The sequence below is a fragment of the Anser cygnoides genome, chromosome 4, assembly GCF_040182565.1.
Source record: "Anser cygnoides isolate HZ-2024a breed goose chromosome 4, Taihu_goose_T2T_genome, whole genome shotgun sequence".
In the NCBI taxonomy this organism is placed as follows: Eukaryota; Metazoa; Chordata; class Aves; order Anseriformes; family Anatidae; genus Anser; species Anser cygnoides.
The window spans coordinates 40,352,447-40,374,884 of NC_089876.1; the positions used below are offsets into that span (position 1 = coordinate 40,352,447).

The 22,438-nt window shown below is 36.4% G+C and overlaps 1 long non-coding RNA gene across 1 annotated transcript in view; it reads left to right on the top strand.

Annotated features, from left to right (window-relative positions):
- The window catches only part of LOC125184123 (uncharacterized), a 111,902-nt gene extending 89,774 nt beyond the window's left edge, over positions 1-22,128 (top strand). The window contains exons 3-4 of the long non-coding RNA XR_007167488.2: positions 4,386-4,531; positions 21,982-22,128. This is a non-coding gene — a long non-coding RNA (uncharacterized lncRNA). The remainder of the gene's footprint in view (positions 1-4,385; positions 4,532-21,981) is intronic.
- The last annotated feature ends 310 nt before the right edge of the window (positions 22,129-22,438 follow it).

A 22,438-nucleotide genomic window follows, 5' to 3' on the forward strand; every position in this document is an offset into this window, starting at 1 on the left:
CCAAGAGGAACTAAACAACCACTCATCAAAGCAAGCATATCTGAAAAACGAAAAGGAGTACTCCCAAATATAGAAAATTTGGATACACCAATTACAGTATAAAGAAATTATAGGATTAATCCCAATAGTAACATTCAAGTTATCTTAATGATACAGCAAACTACATGCATAAAATACATTTTTCAGAAGCCATGTCAAACTAGCCTGACACTAAATTCTCAAAGCAGGTGAATAAGCTACTTTCACTGTGGAGACAGTCCATGAAAAACATATGATCAGAAAAGTTGAGATATCATTACTATGCATATACTATACTATCATCCTTCCTAGATCTTTATATTTTGTTCATTGTTTTAGTTTTAAAAATGCACCATGTTCTTCCATAATATCATCTTTGTTTATACCCATCACCAGTGAGACTGATAATTTTTGCAAAGTCTAGCTCTAAGTCTCCTGCTTGGTATCATTATTTTCAAATGAAATGACATTAATATGACACTTAAAAATCTTCTCAAATGCAGTCTTTACAAGTCCTGCTTTGAAACTTTCATGTGATTTTATCTTTGAGAAAAGATATCATGGTGGCAATTTAAGACTCAGAACACTAACTGTGCTTGAATTGCTTCCAATTCAAGTACAGTTGGCTGAGAATTGATTTTCCATTGTAATGCGGTGTTGGCATGCCTACACTGTATAGAGTAGGCTGCCTGCCAGCCTTACCACTGCCATGCAGGAGTAATAATATTATATAGTCTTACAAGTTAATTTCTTTGCAAACTACAATGGAAAAGTCAAACTTTTTGACTTGGAGCAATACTGTTATTTGATTGACAAACCTTTCAAGGAAAGCTAAATCATTACACGCTTCTGACTCTGAAATACAACTTCAGTTGACTCAATAGTGGAGAAACTGCTACAGACATTTTTGTGCAGTCTGTTCTAGGTTCTCTACTATGATTTCTAAAGCAAGGATGGTGCATTTACGACCTGATTGTAAATCCCAGTCTAACACCTCTTGGTCTTCATTTTAAGATAAATATTGAAATTTTGTGCTTTACGCAAGTGACCATCATCATCTTCTCATACACAGGGTAGGTGTAGATCCAGAACAACAATTTCAAAAGTATTTCAAGCAGGAATAAAGTAGGACTTCCACCTAAATACAAAGATTTATATTCCTCTGAACTATAACCAAACTAAGACTGTCTCTGTGCCATTAGAAGCATGCTGGAGGTACAGTGACCAGGATCAGAAAACACAATCACGCTAAAGACTTAGTTCCCTGGATTTATTTCAGCCCCTAACTTCTCTCTGATAAAGCTGCACTAGCACAAACAAGGTAGTGGGAAGAAACTGGAAGGAAAAAGTGAGCTGCTTTTGCTGGTGTACAAGCATAACGCACTCAGAACTACCACCTAAGGATGATTTTGATGCTTGTGCTACCCAGCAAGACTGGTTTTGTTTCATATTTCTCACTGTACCATCACCACTAACAAAACCCTTGGTAGTACAGGTAAAAATATTGGGTAATATATGTAAAGGAGCATTCTGGGGGGTAAGGAAGAGATCAAGTAACAGACGTCAGAAATTCTGGTGTACAGATGAGTTCCAGGTCTTTACAGAAACTCAGTGGATTTTCTGAATATCTAAACGTCAGGCACATTTTATTTCTTGATTCAAAACATTCCTTTCAACAGGGTATTGAAGAACAGATGTAGAAAGTGAAAAAGGAAAAAAGAGAGGGGGAGAAAGAAGAAAACTGGAGTCTGAATGTGTAACTCGGAAAACTCCCATTCAATCCCCATGTAGTCTCAGGAACGATACAGGATAATCCTGCATCTCTTCTGTACTTTTGAATTCAACTTTTCCTGACCACCTTGAGCTGTACCCTTGCTCAGCCTATAACCGTTCACTATGATAAACGTTGACATATCCAACAAAACAATTTCTCAGAAAGGACAGAGAAATTCTTCTGCCTAGCTTGCTTAAGGACTTGCAGACTTTTCCAGAGCATAACAGAACTCTATTCCAAAAAAAAAAAAAGCTTTTTTTTTTTAATTATTTTTTTTAATCACTTTCAGGACTCCACTCTATTTTTGCATGAGTAAGTTTGTAAAGTCATTCTATAAAGTGTAGGCAGGTACAATAAAAATGCCATTATTTCATAAAGCAGAGAAATTGAGATCCACTCTTCTATCACACTGAGCTCCTGATCATTTAAATAACCTTCCCACTATGCTGTACAATCAGAGTCTTCCTTGTGTTCTCTTTCTGATCACGTGTTCTTATGGTTTCCTGACAAAGATAAAAGACTAACTATACATTACTCTTCCTTGGAGTTATAGAGCTACCCTAGGGAGAAAGAAACTGAATTCATGTCCTGACTTCCTAGGTGAGTGCTCCAAAAAAAAATGAACTAGTGCATAAGGATAGAGCACCTTGGCAGATAGGTTTTAAAAGAACATAAATCATTCTTAGAGCTTTAAAAAATGCACCTATCTTCAAATAGCTTAAAGAAACAAACAGAATTTAAGGCACATGTATGTCAGTATTACTGAAGTATGTCCATTTGGAACTGGATCACTGATTTTGAGCAAATCCTGACTCAGGATTCATGCTACACTGGATTTCACCTTGAGGAGATGAACTTTCACTATATTGGCACACAGCTGCAGGGTGAAAGAAATCGAGATTTCCCTACAGAGGTCAAGGATAATACTCATACTGCCTGTCTCAGTACCTGAAAAAGACTTTGTGCCCACAATGACTTGTGAGTTGTAGATGGTGAGTAAATCCAAGCTGTCAGAACTTCACTCACTGTTGCAGTGTTTTGCATACACCTGCTAAGTCACCAGAGGCGCCAGTTTCGAGACGAGTATCGCATTCTCTTAGCCTTGAGTTATAGCAATGTGAATCATTTGTACAAAGAGTAGCTAAGAAGAGTCTGGCCAAAGGACGTAGACATATACACAAACATACTTAACATTTATATATGTGCAACTAGAATTGGCCATAGGTCTAATTACTAATTAGACACAAAAATAATATATTGTGGCCTCTTTTGACTTCATCAGCACACTACCAAATATCCTCCATACAGCGCTAACATCATTTGAAGATGCTGCTGCAAAAAGATATTTAAGTACTATTTAAATGGAAGTTGTTAAATAAAAACAGCCTCGCCTGGATTGTGTTACATTTAAAAGACAAGAAAACAAATCAATGTTGCCAAATGGGAAAGGATAAGATCAATGGGTGGGAAGTACATTTTCAAGACATTAAAAATTTTAGAAGTAAAAACAAAAGTTTAAAAACTCAGAACAATTACCTGGCTGCCTCCTTTTAAATCAAAGTTCATGGCATTTATAGAATGCTAGACATAAGATAATACCTAGCATCTGAGTGCTTACCATTGCAGTTTTCTGATAATGTACCTCTAAAGGCCCAGGCCTTAAACAGAGCATTGCAATCATCAGCCATGATTTATGGAAGCAGTAATTCCCCCTTTGCCTATATTTCATGCTATTGAAGAGAAAGATTGGGCTGTCAGTAGAAATACTTTTTCTTCAGATAGAGTTAAAAGAACAGTAAAAACTATAGGTGACCCACATTTCAGCAAAGTTACTTTCTGCAGATTACAGCTACGTTAATAGTGAATAAAAAAAAGCCTGAGCCTTCATGAGTGTTATTCACAGCTCTTCCTCTTATTTTTCTGTGCAGACCACCAAAAAGCGTATGGAGCACATCACTGCTCTGGAACCAATAGGCAAAAAGAATGTACTAAAGCTCTAGAAAGGCATACAATTTTGTTGAAAATCAGACTGCAGTTCCTGGTGTACAGCCCTAGCTCCCATTAAACCACTGTGTCATGTCTTAATATGGGCAAGTACCCCAGGTAAGGTGGAAATGCTCGTGTCCAGAAATAGGTCTTTTCCTTTTAAAGAGACGTAAAGAGGTTTCAGGATACTCTTTCTTTTTTTTTGGTGTGTGGACATGCACATAATTCTCTTTCCCCCTGCTCAGGTAGCTGTAACACTAAAAGCAATCGCAAAGCTTAGCAGAGCTTCAGAGAAAACAGATGTGGCAATGCTCACAGCAGTAACTCACTGCCTGGTTCCCAAATGCCAAATACACCTTTTCGATGCATCCCCCCCAGATCTGTGAAAAACCCTTCATACAACCACAAAAAAAAAATAGGATTTCCCTCACCGAAGATATCTACCACTCTTTTTGAGAGTTCTTGTGCCACTTGGCTTGAGGCAGAAACATCCCATTTGAGCTTTCTTTATCCTCTTCAACCCACTTGTAGATCAGGGCCTGATTCTTACTGCAGACATTCACAGTAGTTATATTCATGCTCCCTTTCCTCCACGTCTTTCCCACAGGCCCAGCCAGCTACACAGCAACAAGAAAGAAATCCCTGGGAGGAACAAACAGTCCATCGCTCAGAGCCACATCCCAGTGACACCAGTGAACACCTTGTAGCTGGCTTTGCTGGATGAAGAACGTACCCTGGCAGTGTAACCTGGAGGTGAGCTAAGAGGTGAAATGAATGCAGCTTTAAATAAATTCAAAATTATTTTGGTGTCTGTATGCAGATATATCTACCACTCCAGGCACACACATCAAGCACCAGCAGAGTATGAAAGTATAAGAACATGCCATATTTCTATGTGTGGAGAGGGTTATTTTACAACTTTTAACCTCGTAACAGATGTGGCAGATATAATTTTCCTCAGATCTTGTATAGCAATTATGCCATTTTACTGACCCATTTCTAACATAATATACTAACTTTTGAGGTTTTTCTAATGTCTAATGCACACCTACATTTATTTTGCTTTTCAGTTCTGGCTTCTGATTTCATATCTGCAAATTATAGCTATCATTCTCAAACAGCTTGGTTATCCTAGTGAACATTAGGTTAGCAAGACAGATGCTTCTCTGGTACTGATAACTTTTTTTTCCATTTATTTTGGAGCCTTTGTCATTCCGTGCCTTTGTTTTTTAGAAACACAGAAAGCAATGTTTAACAACTTCCAACTAATTTCTTAATCAGAGCAAGTTTCTTGCAAAGGCAAGTTGTAGGTTTGTGAATGGAAGTAGGGATAGCATTTGAGCAGACGTGGCCACTAGCATTACACCTACAGACACTTAAAATAAGGCCAAAATCATTTATATGCTCTTATATTACCGTGTCTGTGAAATCATGCAAATATTGCAGGATCCGGATTCAAAATTTCTCAATACAAAAGAAAGAAAAAAAGGCAGCCTATTTGGACTGTATCGAGAGATTGTTCTTATTAGGTTTGTTGCTTTTGACAGAAAAACAAAGCTGTCACTTAAGTAATACCAGGGGGATAGAGTTGATATTACAGACATTGAGAGACCAAATATAACATATAGTTATTTTAAAAATTCTTAACGTTCCTTGCTAGCCACAGTCTGAAAGAGCACTTCATTATTCCTTCTTAATTACTCAAAATCTGTATCACCCAGAGCACTTTAAATACAGAAAACGAATTCTGTGAAACTGTTTTTATGAATGATATTTGACTCTCCTTTACCAGTAGAGAGAGGTGACCTACTCACAGTACGATGAAGCACACTTCCTGACAACTTGTGACCAAGTCCTATACAGCGTAAGCAGGACCTACCTAGAAACTACTGATGAAGAATTCACATACCATGAGTTACCAGATAGATGCATCACTTGCTTAAATGGCTGTTCTGCATTCCCAGTCTTTTAGATCTTATGGCAACATTAGGATTATAACTAGAAGCTAATCAGAGAACTTTTGCCAGATAGACCTAAGCAGCTTCACAGAGCCATTAAAAACCTGAGGCAGTACTTTGGAGCATGTAAGAAAAGGCTGTTTCTCTTTTAAAGGGTTTTTAATTGTGTTACTGTGATTTTAATTACTATTTAATGACTTAACATCATAATACAAGTTTCAGCCCACCAGCCACAAGCCCCCTTCTCCCCTCCTTCCTCTTTGTTTTAGTAATTGGTGGTAGAAAGCATCCTAAAATGCTTACAAATCATGTGGCTAAAAATATAAAAACATTGTTTCAAAGCCTAATGAAGAAGTCTCCTCTGTTTTCATTCATTCACCTACCCATTATACAACTCAACTTCCAAACCCGGGCTAGCTACCACAAAAGTGGAAAAGAAGGGGACAAAACGTGGCTTAACTTTCAGAAATCTCACAGCCAGACAAAAGACTGGTTATCAAAGATCTCTTTGCACAAAATATTCACTGAAAAATTCATTCTCTGCCTTCCCTTTTGCAGTTTCCCAGCCTTGTACACCTGTTTCTTATCACTTGTATTCTCCATCACCACCTACCTACCACATAAAAGGAATATTATAGTGCTTCACCTGCAGTCAGAGGGGAGCTTTCAACATATAGACATCCAGCTTTCTGTGGGTCACCAGTAAATAGGCTGGACCAGGATTTAACTTCCCACATGGTGCAAGGAGCTGACTGTTTTTGCACATCTCCTTCTGTAAGGAAATGTGCACATCTCTTAATGTTGATCTAAAGAGCCAATGGTACCTAACTCCTTGAATTTCCCACTCAGCAGGATCCAGTTTCTCCCTCTCATAGACTGAAGCTTTTGCCTTTTTAAGAACCAGCTTCTCCCAGATCTTGGATACTGCTGAACTTGGAAGTGACACTCCTTTCTCCTCCTCCTTCCTCCCAGCTGGAGTATATACTAGGAAAAACAGGGCCAACAGATAATAGCCTGCTGATAATAATGAAGGGCATTTTATAGGGAGAGAGAAAAACTACTATAAAAGCCGTCTAAAATGAATGTTCTGGACAGCTGGTTAGTGTTTCTGCACCAAATACTTTCCTACACATTTCTGAGATGACAAATGCTCATTTCAGTTAAAAGTGCAGATTCAGTTTTCTGAGACACTGACAAATAATTTTGATAAAGATAGACTATTTCACAGCCTCTGCAGCAGCCTGTCAGTTTTACAGCACCATTTTATCTTATGAAGCTCAGAGTATTGCCACATTGTTTAGAAAATGTTAAATATACATCAATAAACCTGTGTTCTTTTGCTCAGATACTAGTTTTGTTCCCATACAACTCAGGTTTTCTAGTTTCAGATCATGAGTAGTACCCAGGACTGACCGACCCAAAATTCCAAATATATAAACAAAAATAAATTATTTAAAAATAACTAAAAGGGAGGTATTCCATGAAGAGGCAAGATATAGGTCCCCCTAATTCTATTTACTATTGACTTCAATAGATAAGAGTTTATTCACCTTTCAAACGTCTGATGTAGGGCAATAACAAGAGAACATAATAGATACAGGATGGAAAGGGTTGAATGAAAATGTAGAAACGAAAGCAACTCGTGCTTTTCTCAGTCTGTCAACTTTACCTTGAATATGCAAGTATATGAGGACTCTTCATATTCTTTTTACAGTTAATTCCCTTTACACTCAGTTACATTAATGCATAACCTAGTATAGAATCCATAAGGGTCTGTACTGAGACATTGATGTATCTGAAGTTCCCTGTTACTGTTTACTTAATGCACAATACTTCAAGAATACTGAGGGAAAGTTTTTAGTTAATCTTAAACTCATCTAGACTCTCCCAAAACAAAGAACTAGGTGTTCAATCTTCCAAAGAGGACATGTCTAAAAACCCATCAGAACGTCCACAGGTAAAAGTCAGGGCTGCCATTCTTTAAGCCATATGAAGGCAAGACAGACAAGAACCAAAGAAACATTTCTAAGTTCCTTTAAAAAATGTTTCCAGTGAGGAACGTTATAAATATTTTATTGGAGGAATAGATAGAAATTTCAAATGCTCCTTGAAGAGCTATTGTGACAAATTTAGAGATTAAATTCAGCCATTAAAGTATCAAATGGAGAGATTTTAGTCCTGCTTTTATTGGAAATCAAAATGCAATTTTAAACTGTAGAGCTCCTACTGATGCCTTTATAATAGAAGCATTTCAGAGCTGGACTCAAATGGTTTATTCCACTCAAACTGACACTGAAAAAAAAAGAGATTTAGTCTTGGAATAAAATAATATTTATTTCCAGACAAAAAGATTCAATTTTATTAAAGATGCAGAAGAGGGCAGCTGTTGTCTTTGATTATATTTATAAAGTATGAATCACTTTTAGCACACAGAGGTAGCAAACCAGAATAAATTAATGCTCACCATGTGGGGACATATGCAAATGATAAGGATGATCACAGCTCCTCACTTCAATTATAATTTCAGCATGTTCCTGCTACAGATGTCTGCCAGGCTTAAAGATACAATTTCAGACTACCATAAAAAACTTTATATAGGAAAGAAGAAAAGAATCCAAGATAGAAATTCAAAGGTTTTGTACACAAAAAAGAAAGCAAGTATTCCATATCTGAATTCACACTATTTGCCAAGTGACGCTTAGGCTCTCTACTGACTGTGAAATTGCCGTGTCGTAAAATTCTTAATGCATACAACACGAGGAAGCATTTTGTCAAATATGGTAGCAAATAGCTATGGCAGTTTTGGGGTTACAGTACCCAGATGGAGCATCCCAAGACAACTGACACTATCATGCAGAAATGCATGATGGAGAAATGAGGACATTAAACTGAACTACACATTTGGTTTGAGGACAGAGAACAAACATCTTTGAAGTTACTGCAAATAGGAAAAAGCCACCTTTTCTCCAGTGCTAGGAGATGTATACAGGTTGTTATAATACTCTAAAGATTACTTGTTAGATAGTATCCATAGTTATTTCAAATGGAACAGTTATTTTTAAACTCTTGCTCTCCTGTGACAAAAAGTGTAAGTGTCAAACTGATATCATTTACAAATTTTGTCTATGATTTTGGATTAAGGATTGATATAAAGGAAGAGGAAAACTGCAAGTGCCTTACAGTGGATAGAAAGCGAAAAAATAGAATTTGCATGAATGAGAAAAGTCAGATATAAATACAGAATAAGTCTTTGTCTTTCTGAACACGTTCTGCTGGGTATAGACTTACATAATAGGAAAAATTTATATCTGCCTACTTTCCTTTTTACTGACTAGCTGAATGTTGATACTCCAGAGACCATCACAAGAAACTATGTAAGTCTATGAATTTCATTAAAAATTTGCAATACTGTGGTGAAGCTAAACACTGAAGAGAGTTGTGATCTCTGAACAGAACTGTTGTTACATAAAAATTAAAGTAACTATGAATTAGTAAATCGATCCATCAGGATGTAAACTGATTTGCAAGAATTGTACGTATCTTATCTAGTCCTGTCTGTCCATGAGAACAGATTTTTTTTTTTTTTGAGAAAATGTCTGGAAAGGATAAACTGACTTTGTGTGAATGTATCTGAATAACTAGCCCCCCTTGTAGCAGATTACATAGGAGTACTATATATGTGTGGGTGCATATATATCAATACATATACATAACAGCATGTATTTCCAATATACATGTAATGCTTTCATTTGATTTAGATAATCAGTTACCAATAAAGGATTAAGACTAATCACTAGGAATTACTTTTGCAGTAGTAGAATAACTATAGATATCATATAGATCCTGAATGCTTTCCGTGCATTATTAATGACTAAAACATACATCTGGTAACATCAGTACCTTGCTCACACCCTCTGCTTCTCAGATCTCCAACGCAATTCAAACAAGGTAGTTTTGAATTAAACTATTTATCTTTTTTTTCCCTCCTCAAACTGTCATATCCTAAATGGTTCATTTGTTGTCATGTCTACAATTTATAAATTGCTAATAAGTTTTGCTTATTTTAATTTGACAGAAAATCACAAGATATATACTTAAAAAACATTAAGACTGGTGACTGCAGAAACATCACCAGTGACCTTAACAAAAAGTGAATTCACATCCAATAAAGCCTCTAGTTAAGATGACAAAGGAAAATTTTTCTGGAAGCTTATCGTCAGTTTTCCTCAGAGCAGAAAAGGCACACGTTGTAAAAGAAAGTATCTCAAAATTGTGTAGTTGAATAACTTTTGTTGTGATAGCACTGTCTGTCTGATTATTTTGGGGACGCAACAGCAGAGTGGAGAAGAGTAAGATGCAAGATGCAAGCCTTGCCTCAGATAGAACAGATGAGTATGTCATTAATTTATTCAATCACTCATAAATGCATTGCATAATTGAAGAGATGCTGTAATACATTCCCCTCTCCTCTTTTTGATAGGAGAGTCAAACACCATGCAGTTATACAGAGGTTACCTCCTCTCTGTTGTGCCTTACCTATTGCATTCTTCTCATTTATTTTATTTTTTTTTTTTTTTTTTACCTTCCCCTGCCCAGAGTATTGTTACAAGTATATGCTCATCCTCTTCTTCCCTCTTAACCTTCTCTTTCCCCTCATTCTGCTAAACAGAAGACCCATTTCCTTCTCAAACCCCAGGTCACAGAGCTTGTAACCAGGTGGTAAGCACAGCACAGCCCCAACCACAATGTAACAGCTCAGGAAAGAAGTTTAAAATGGCCTTTGTCTCCCTCCCTGGCTATAAGAAGTATACTCAAAATTCCTGCCAAATGCACACATCAAGCAGAACATCCAAGGGTTCACAAAGTTTACGTTATTTTGGATCAATTTATTATGCTTGTCAGACCCTGAGACTCTTCATCACTGGTTGTGAGAAGTTCTCTAGAGAGTACAGCCAGAACTGTCATTCAGAAAGCAGAAATTTCCTGCTTCCTGTTCATGTGAATTTATAATGACAGCTATCTGTAAGCTCTACCGACTGCAGGGTATAACCTGATCATTTCAGAGGAATGATCTCATTTTATCAGTGACTTCTGTTTCAATCTACCAAGGCATCATTTTTGCACACAGCTTTTGCGGAAGATAGACTGATATTTCACATTAGAATTTCAGCTGCAGTCCCATTCTTGGGGACTATGAAATGATAAAAAGTACTCCTAATATTGTATTAAGACTATGCATATATAACTTCAGAATTTCTAAGGCAGTTACATTCTGTTATTGCATAGGTTAATTATGGAGAGAGGAAAAAAAACTATTATAAACTTGTATTAAAGTAGTCTGGCTTTCACATGTGGTTAAAACCACACTAATTAACAAAAATACTCCATGATAGCTCAGTTAACTAGAAGGAAATATAAGCTCAGTACCATTAAATGCCAAAGGCCAACTAAGGTGATATCCGTGTGAAAAATCCTGAGCGTCAAGGGATGCAGATCAAGTATTATCAATGGCAAGAATAAAGCTTGGAGCATCTGGTTCTGTTTCACTATTTTGTAGCAGCGAGATTTATCAAATACTTCACAATAGAGTTGTTCTTGGGCCAATTAAACCACAACCTTAAGGGACAAGTGTAAGATAACAGTGAAAAGACATTCTGATATACACCCTTATGATAAGAAATATGACGTGGCACTGGACGTGGACTAAGCATTTACACCAGCATAACAGAACACTAGATGAATTATGAGATTTAGAAACTAAGAGGATTGTCAAAATTTGCTAATCCCTTGCCAGGAGAATAGGTAGGACGTATATATATGTGTGTATATATATATAAATATCTAGGAGAACATCTAGCTTATTTTGCCTAAAATATATTTATAGCCTTTATGTCAATGGGATTACAAAAATCACATTTAACGGATGTATATTGAAATATTTTGCTGAAGTAAGGTCTTTGGTACCCTAGGTTGACAGATTATTTAGAAGTTATTTAGGTACATGGTTGAAAACACTTAAATTATTTTATCGGTAATCATAATATATTTGATTAGTATTTGATCATTTCAACTTATCCTTCCACATTATATATTTCTGTATTCATTTTTTAATAACCATAATTTTTCTTCTGATACAACCACGCCATTAGGAAATACATCTATAGATTTATTATTTAAATAAAATTAGGGCATTGCTCTTGTCCATTTGAGCTAATCAAAAAGATGATTTTAGCCTCTCTGTTTAATGAAGAAAAGTATATCGCAGAAACATGACCACTGGTGCAAAGCCAGAGAAAACACGGACTAATGATACCAACTTTCAGACGCTTTACACTAATTTCATTCCAGCAACACCACATGCCTCTGAATTTGGCAAGAAAAACACATTGAATCCAGAATATTCTTTAATTCAAGACCATGCCATAAAAACAACTGTCACAATGGAACATACTTAAAAGCATAAATTCATTGTGAAGTTGTAGAAGAATCTCAGCAGCTTTAACAAACTTTCCCAGCTATGAGTTATAGCCAAGATTTTAAATGTTCTAGTTTACATACTAACAAATTACATATATTGAGTTCATGCACAGCAAATGACAAGTAAACTTTTTTTCAGATAGGTATGTTGCAATCAAATCAGTGACTATGACAGCAACTATGTTTGAATTAACTCCTCCTAAACATGGCCTGAAACTGTATCATGCAGTTCAGTATGGCTGAGCTGACCAAAGCAATTTCATGAGATATTTATGTAACTCATACCAGGTATACCAGGTATAAAGGTTTGTTTTGTTTTGTTTAAAAAAAAACTTATTTGTTGATATGCCCTAGAAATCTAGGGCACAAAAGTTTCAGTTCTTGTCCTAATAAATGTCTGATTATCCCATGGAAACTAGGACAAGCTTAAAAGGATGAAAATGAAGCCCATGAAGCCCATTTCAGAATGTCCCCTGGTGGTTAAGGTACTCTCCCAGAAAAATTAGAAAGCTATTCCTTTAAACTAGAAAGCAAAAAGTAAGTGCTTTGTTGCCAACAGAAGGATGACACAGGGTAGAATTTTTTATATTAGGAATGGAATCCAAACCTTATTAATCTCCAAGTTTTGCTCTTTTGGGGTTTTATTTTAATTTTCGGTTGCTATGTAGGTTTTTCATGTAAAAAAAAAAAAGAAAAAAGAAAATCTCCCCTATTCAAGACTATTCTCTGATCTTTACTCAGATTCAAAAATTGCATCTCTTTGGCCAAAACAATATGCTTCATACAGAACTATGCACTTCTGTCCTCCAGAAGAAATATGTACATTTCCCTAAATTAAACGTGATAAGGCACCACAATAGCTGGATTTTTACAACTCTTCTGAACTACACAAATCAGTAAACACAAAGAATATTTTTATATCTAGGTGTCAATTGGGTAATGGGGGGAAGAAAGGGAGAATTCAAGAAAAACTTCAAACATAATAATTGATACATTCCAAAGGACAAAAAAAAAATCCTAAACTTCTTATCTGAGCATTTCATCCTTCCCTCTCAAAATCCTGAAGCTCAGGAAACAGCATAGTTCCTCACACTGTGTAAAATCATGTAGTGAAGATTAATGATTGTCATCTGTAATGCTGTAAGGGTGCCACCAAATTTCTAACACCACCCCTTCATGTTCTCTTGTATGAAAGCATCTAGAAAAGCTGGTCATTTCAAATATTTTGTGTGAGGCTGCCATAAGTATGGTTATGTTCCTGTACAAGCATTTTGTAATTAATATCACTGTACTGCCCACAGTTTTCATTCTAGATATTTCTTAGCAGTGACTTTTATTGTAACTGAGCAATTTGGAAAATAAGTTACCTTTTGCCACAACGTGGGAGGAGCATCTAAATGCTCTTTGTGTTATCTGTTGGCTGTGATTTGAAATGGCATCTCCCCTTTGTTCCACCACAGCAAACCTGTAGTTAGCCTTCACTCTTGCATTAGTCTTAGGCTAGCCCAGCTGCAATACACAAATACAGCAGCTTTTCCACTTACCAAAGCTCATTTAAACTAAAGATGAGTCACATCTAGTCACAAGTTCAATAGAGAACATGCATTTGACAGCAAAACCTACAAAGCTTTTAAGGGCTTTCCTCACCATTCTTCTGTATTCTTTGTCCTATTATCCACTATTTCATTCTTCTTTATTTTGTTGGTTATTTTCACATGAAGTTACAATAGTTCAGACCTGAGAGGTTGAATTTTACATAATTCTTGCAAATATGTTTTTGTTGTGTTTGATTGGAAGAGTAACAGAAGATTTCAAAGAGCTCAAACTCCCCAAGGGGTTACATACTTTAAAATCTCTATTGCAAAAAAAGTGTGAGGGGGACAACAGACCTTCCAATTAATATTACATTAGCAGCATTTTTTTCTTTTTTTTTTTTTTTACAGACTACTATCAGGGTTGTGTGCTTAATGAACAGTTTGATTTAAAGCTTAAAATTATTAAGTGTTCCACCAGAGTCATAAATAATGCAGTTTATAATATTTCTATCGAGCATATAAAACTACATTTGTCTTCCATTAACAACACACTTTTTAAGTAGCCTGACCTCTTCAGATATATAAGAACATGCAATTAGTGCAATTTGTCACAGGTCCTTTACATTTTAATAAGATGTAATTAATTGCCTGTTTAGTCTAATTAACTTTGAAGCCCTGACAGTTCTTGCTCTCTGGTATAAAGCACAGCTTCTTATTTGAATTGCTAATATCAGACAGAGTGCCTCCATACAACAATAAATTCAAAGCTGTGTACCTTTGCACATTAAGAGACACGGGGCTAACCTACTAATATTTGCGTTAACTTTTTCCAAACCTATTTTTAGCAACCTGTGCCAATACATGGGAGTCCACATTTGTGAAAGAGCCAGAATAACTGTATAGTACTATTGGAATTCTACTGATGATCCCAGAATATAATAGCTCTATCTGAGCCATACTACTTGAGTATGTTTCATACATGATTTAACAAATGAATTACAGACTCAGGCCAGCAGAGATGCAAATCCTTTATGCCCTTCGAAGTTATCTTGCAGCTCATGAAGAGCATAGCAACATATTAAACAGATGACCCTGAAAGCCCTACACTTTACTGATCAAAGTTATCAGCTACATGGAACTAACATTGGACAGAGTTAAAAATAACATTGGACACAGTTAAAAGCTTTGGAACTCATACTTGTGGTTTTTGTTTTTAGTTTGGACTTTGGGTTTTGTTTTTTAGCTGTATGGGATAATGACAGTGTATCTTGATTTTAATGCAAATTTTTATTTAAAATACAGATTTATCTCCTGATTATTTTAAATACTTACAGGACTGAATTTACAGATGCTAAATAGAACTTAATTCAACTTAATAGCAAATAAAGGGGCAGGTTGACATACCTTCTCTTGAATAAAATCCTTCTCTGTAAATGACCCTTCTAAAGTTAGTGACCTTCTTCTAGAACTACAAAAATGGGAGAACATGAGAAAACGTACAGAAAAGTGCATGTGGAGAACACAAACTATTCAATGAAGTGTTGATGTATGTTCAAAAAGAGCATATATAATACATTCAGTGGAAGTTTTTGCAAGTTGAAATATTTTATTTTTTTTATTCTGAAAATAGGAATAATTTCACAGTCTGGGGGCTCTTTGCATGGCCCTCACAGAATGCCAAGTAAGGGGATATATAAATCTCACCTGCTATAACACAGACACTGACAGGGACAGAATGAGCACCAAAGCAAATATGAGGTAGAAATGATTTTTTATTACTTTAGGTATTTCTAGATGTCAGATAAAAATGAGAACATTGCTAAAAAATTTACAGAATGACAGCTGTGCCTTACGGATAACATTCTATGGTTTGATATATGAGGCAGAAAATGTGAAAAATATTGTGAAGTACCACCTTGACATGATGATGGAATGCCACAGGAAGTACGCTAACTCTGGAGGAATGTAATAGACCACCGTTAAATAAGAGGAGGAGGCTTACACAGTCCAACAACAAAAAAAGAAATATCAGTCTTTACATAAATGAAAGTTGCGAAAACTTTTTCCTTTTTATACAGCCACCCAAGTTCTGATGCTTCTGTTTGAGCAGGATTATGCCTCAGTTTCAATGGTTACAGAGGACTTTGCAAACGTACTATGCCTTTTACCAAACACCAAAGGATGCAGCCACTACAGCATTACAGAATTTATAGTACAGGCTATTACAACAGACTACGTATTTTTTAAAAGTACTCAAATATAGCACAGGAAGTCTCAATAGGCAATAGTTATGTGGCTAAAGCAATTTAAAATAACTGCTATAGCCTCATTTATCAAAGTCTGCTCCAAGCCAGACTATAAACAGTGAAAAGTTGAAAATGAATAAGAACCAAATCCACTCAACATCCTGCTAAATGTCCACTTAGCATCATGTATACATACCCTGTCACAGATGCATCTGTACATTTTGTACTTGAATATGAAGTATTCCCCCACGTGCTCGATCCTTGAAACAAGGATCACATAATCGAACCCCATTTGGTACAATAGGGCAAGAATGTCTGGTGTCCACCCTGCAAATCAAGGCCACATGCATGCCCTAATCCCATTTTAACACCAGGCTTGGACTAGAGCTGCATCAGCAGTACTGCACCTCGTGTCTGTCTGGCTTCAGGAGTAAGCCAGGCCTGTGAGCAGAAAGGGTTGCTGCATGGTACAGGAGGATGCTCAGCCTGGCTGGTCAAAGTGCCAGGTCTGACAGGTAGGCGGCCCTGCCTCCTGGCTAAGATGCCACATTGAAGCCTGCACTCACCCTGAAACTGTCGTGTTTACAGAGCTTCTTCCACATGGTACAACTACATTCAGTCTCCAAAAGCATCCAAATTCCCTCAGAGCACCTCCACACGGACAGCCTTCCACCCATATCAGCTGGCAGCCCTTCACCGTATCCACCACTGAACTACCCAGGTACCTCCTCCATGCTCTTTTAACCCTCCACTGTATCAGTCATTATTTAACTGAAGCCAGTTTCATTTTTAAAAAGAAAAGTGGAAAGACAATGAAGCATTCAACTCTGCTCACCAGAGAATATGCATGAATTTGGGAAAATTTTCAATAAATGTATGATATTGCTATAGGCTGTATAAACATTACAGTTAAAAAGCAAAGTAATGGCTTCTGAACGTCACTCCAGGTTTGTTAGTTATACATGTCAGACACATACAAGGAAAAATGGATAGAAAGCCAACAATGATACAAGTGATGATGAGTTATAATTGTAGTACCAGTAAATAAAAAAAATAAATCAATGTTTTCATAGAAACTGTTTAGAAAGAAAACTGTTCAGGTCATCCTTTCTAGAGCTTATCACATCTTCTCTTGTGTAATTGCACCAGTAAACATAGTGTCAAAGATCAGCCCCAGCTCTGTTTATCTCAGCATAGTAAGAAACAGTAGGGGGACAGGCATTCGTAAGGAAGAAAGCAGTGCTTCCTTTTGGAATTTTAATTCATTTCTTCTAGCAACATGAAATAAAGAACTTTTCACAATTATTAATCACCATATGATCACTGCTCAACAACAATGCCACAGTTACTGTAGCATTCAAGTCAAATGTTAACAAAAAAGAACACAGCAGCCAAAGCAATGTATACCTAAAACAAAAAGAAAAGTTGAAGACATTTTGTATTTAGCAGGGAAGAACAGGCTTCAAAGCCTCTTTCCTTCCTAGGTCTTCAGGAAGACAAAAATCTACCTAATCTTACACTCTCAATGAACAGGCATAAAATTTCATTAAAATATCTGCCAAAATTCATACTCTTATTTTGCGTTGCTAGGCGTCTCCTCCAAGTCTTATTTCTACTGACCGTGTTCATCGTTCTGGGTGAAAAATTCATTTGAAACCTGGTCCCATAGTTGCTGTATGTGAAATCAGTTGGACTACAGGAACTGAAAAGATTAAAAATACCTTCCAAAATAAATGCTACCTAATGGTTACTTTTTCAAGGTTAGGACCCCATTTATCTAGGTTAGACAAGGAACTAATGGAAAAGGAAAGGGGAGGAACTGTTTATGAGATGGTGAACATGGAGATTTTTTTTGGTTGTTGGTGGTTTTTTTGATCCCCAAACCAAACAATCAGAATAAACAGCTATGATGACCATCTCCTTACCTTACAGTCTCTTATGAAACCAAGATAAGGCAATGACTTCAGAGCATACAAATAAAAAAATAAAGTGACCAATTAAAATTGGACATGCAGTTGGTCATTTACATTTCTTATTAGTCAAAGGCAATCCTGATAGTGAGGGATTTGGATAACTGGACAAGTGGGCAAAAAGATGGTGGCATAAATTTAGATAAGCTGCAAACATTTGGAGTACCAAAGGCCAACAAATCATTCAAAGTTGTAGAAATTAAGAAAAATAAACTCAGTAAGGATAATTATAATACACTGTACATAGATGAAAATATTGAAGATAGGTAAAAGGTATACTCTGCATAAGACTCCACCTACTCCATACGCTTCTTAGACCCAATAAACCTCAGCTGAAATATCATGACTGGCACTGAACACTTCAATATAAATAATAAAGAATAATTAGAAGTGTAGAGACTATAAAAGAGAATGAAGCACACAAAATCTGACACCAAGCAGGAAAATTAAAGTAATCAGTATACTAACTTCAGAAAATGTAAGGCACACATTTCCAAATATGTAAGATAATGTTCTAAACTGATAGTGATTGATCTCTACTAGGGTAGAAAAAAATTAATCATTGCATATTTGAGGAGCATGAAACAATCCTTATGATTAAAGAAAAAACTTATGTCTAAACTAGAGTTGTAAAGATATATAAGAGATGTTCTCAAAATTGGGTAGGTTCATCATTTGAAGTCCCTTTTAGCTCAACCTGTCAAAGAGTTCTAATAAAGAAAATTTTGTTAATAATATACAGTGGCATCTGAAAGCAAGTGAACTTCCAACAGTAGCGACACATTATGAAACTAAACATCTATTTAAGGTGAAATCATTTTTGTCTACTTATAAGAATAATCACAAAGTTCTTATATTAATCTATTTTAAATTAATGTCTGTCAGAGGGGAAAATCCACTGAAGAAGTTTAGCATTGTTGACAGTAGTTGACATGCAGGTATGATTGATGTCTACCTTTCCTTCAAGGATGAATGGGAAGCTGGCAAATGCCACATGTACATAATGCTTGGAATTTTAAGGAAAATTGCTTTTCAGACATCGTACTTGACATTTCCTCCTCATACTTCAAATTATTCCTTGGTACAAGTTGCATGTTTATATAATGTGCTTTGCTCTACAGTCTGGTTTGATCACATCTCCTTTAGGCTTTCTTCAGGCAGTTGAAGTTATAAATAGGCCAAAAGCACTGCCTGTAGTAGAGATGAAATAGAGATTAACTCTGTCAAAAAAAAAAAGGAGAAAAGAAAAAAGCCAAGGAAAAGCTGAGACCTTTATATTGAGCCATTAGCAGAACACTGAACTTTTATTCTACTTACTCTAAACTGCCACCCAGGCTTCTACTGCTTGCCTCTATTAAGAGGCAGCAAAAATAATGAAGGATAACTTCAGCCCTTCTGATATGTTTTTTATGAAGTTAAACTAACAAAACCAGAGGAAGGAATTTTGGAGAGCTCATTGGCATACAGAAGGCCCTACTGCAGTGACCTAATAAGGTTCAGGAGGATATAGCCTGTGTGAGCTCAGGAGCACAGATCGATTTGTGGACATGAAAGATGCCAGTGGAGACTTTAGTTGGTGTCTCCTGTGACACAGCCGTGCTGCTGACTCTGGTTTGTCATGCACCATGCCTGTTCCTAAATAAGATAACCTGATCTACGCTTCAGGGCTTCCTTCTATTTCAGATTTTGTTTCATCGAAACAGGAAAAAACAGTTTATAAGTTTATGGGTCAGATATTCATTCCCAGAAGACATACACAAAGCCTAAGGGAACAAGTGAGCAATACTTGTTGTTGCAATTCAGGTCTGCAACCACAAATCCTAAGAGTCTGTGTTGTAGGGATGCTGTGAGATAAAGTCTAGCTATGGAGTAGAAAACTAGAAACTGCAGAGGTATCTAATGATCAAACAGATGATTGTTTGCTTAAACACTTAAGCATAGCACATTGATTTGCACTCTGCCATATTCAAGCATAACTAAAACAGATAAAATCCTGAGTAAAGAAGGTGGAACTCCAGACATCGATCCCCAGACACATATTGACAAGTGTGAGTTAAAATGTAAATATAAACAGAGCCATGAGTTTCACCTTAAGTAAAACCCTCAGGCATGCTGAGGAAATTTGAACCGTGAAGATTTGCCTACAGGCAAAACAGTTTACTGAAACTGTAGCATGCCAGTTAAAAAGATAGGGATGTAGGGGTAGCTGTAAAACATTCAGTTTAACAGCCTTGGCTCCGTCTTTCGCTTCTTCACAAAAATAAATACAGAAACATGAGGCAGCTATCTGGCTCTGTTAAGGTTAGCAGCTGTATGTCCTGCAGCCCTGGAGAGGGAAGTATCAAAAAATCTTGAAATGGATACAGGTTCTTCTGTTCAAAACCTAGGACCAGAAGCACATCCGTGCATCACGAGTTATCCATTTTAAGACCAAGATGCTTTGCACCAACTTGTTTTTACAGTAATGAAGTTTAGTATTAGAGGTGAGTGTTTCATTAGATATTCTGAACCTACAACTTACTCTGAATCATTTTGTTGAATCAAACAGCTGTATCACGTCCTCTAGGATTTTTTGAAATTATATTCACAGCACTGATCATGATGCAAGCTCTTTGATTTCCAGTCCAGGAGTCATGCCTTCGACTTAGATACAGTAACTTGACCTTAAGAATACAAAAGGAGAGGGAACCAAGTTGTTCACTCAATACTCTATCAACTATTAGAATTTCCACAAGTTGATTGATGCATTGAACTCCCGTTCATTTTGAGGGCAATTTTGCTTGTTAAGTGCTGGTAGGATTGCTCCCTATCCTAGATTCTGCATGCTAACTGTTAAATGCAGGAGGAAAAGTGTCACAGAGCACAGGGGTCTGAAGCTCTATCATGTCAGACACACTGATAAAATCCTGCTCAAACAAGTTGAAAAAAACTGCCCTAAGCTACAGTAATCATTAAAACTAAATCTAAGTTAACGTTGAGTGCTATTAACTTCCATTGCAGTGTTAGCAAAGAAACCCCCGATGGGAAGCTGACACAGTTTTAGCTATTATTACCATCTTGTTTCTCAGAACTAGATGAATGCTTTAAAGATTGAACCTCTTATCGTATACTTTCCATGTTTCATTACCATACTTTAGTCTTAGCACGTGAGCATACCTACACAAATGCAAGCAGGTCTATGCAACTCTGTTCATCACTTCAGCTTATAATAAATCTTTCATTTTCATCTAAGAGTCTGTCAGAAATAGCTTACCAAAAGTAGTAAGCCATCTATTGGAGGTCCCAAAAGAAGCATCAGACAACAGCACAACATACATGAGGCTCTCTACATCACCCACTTTGGACTTGGAAAAAAGGAAACGGCCATCTCACTTTTCAAAGCATTCAAACCACCAATAAACAAATGAAATAGCAAGAAGGGAATTGCTGCCAACTGGTATATAGTTTATAAAACAGTCATTCTTTTCTTTAAAAAATTAAACCAGGTCAAACAAACATCGTCTGAATTTGTTTAATAACCAAGCTCAAAATTCACTCTCAGCATTGACTCTCTGTGTCTGAGGACTATATTATGCATTATGTACACATCAGCTTCTATCAATAAACAGTAATGATTTCAGCAGCACGGTCATATGGAAGACTTTTGAGTTCTAATCCTTTTTAAAAAGACAAAATAACATTTTTCTTTTACAGGAGCTATAGACAGGTGATATTTATTAATTCATCCACATATGAAATGTATGATTACCTTTTTTTTCCCCTCTGAAAGCAGAGCCATTTCAGAAATAAGATTACTATTAAAAATATTTACCTGCATTTTTCATGGAAGTTAAAATGGATTACAGAGAGATGGGTTTGGACTTATTTTGAATTACACATGTTGAATTTTTAATATATGGAAATCTCACTATTTGCTCTCTGTGGGAAAACTTGTCTGATCAGTTATCCAATAGCCATTTCCTTGCCCTGAAACAAAACCTAAGGCATTTATTCAGTTTTTATTTTTTCTTTATTTAGGCAGACTTGCTGGCTTCAGTGGGAGTTTAGCACTGCAAGATCTGGAAATAAAAATTGAATGAAGACATTAACATCTGTTCACCTGGAAGAAGTATCTGCATTTTTCTTGGCTTACTTTATACCCAGGGCTGAATAAAGCACGCAATAGCATGGTTACTCACAGAATATTGTCAATTTGATCATTTTGCACTATCCTGTGGAGAGATTAAGAATAGGGGAGATACCTGCTTTTCTGAACTCTACATTGAAATTCCATCTTCAAATAGTAGCAGTCAAGCAGAGCTTCAACTGCATAAAATGGGACTACACAAATGCTTCTGGCATACTCAAAAACTTCTTTGTTATACTGCAGAGACAGAATTCTGTAATAGAAACTATAAATTAATCTCTTTATGCAATGCTTAGTCTCCTACTAAAACCATGTCATGACAGTTTTGTGCTGAGTGCACTGCTTTTG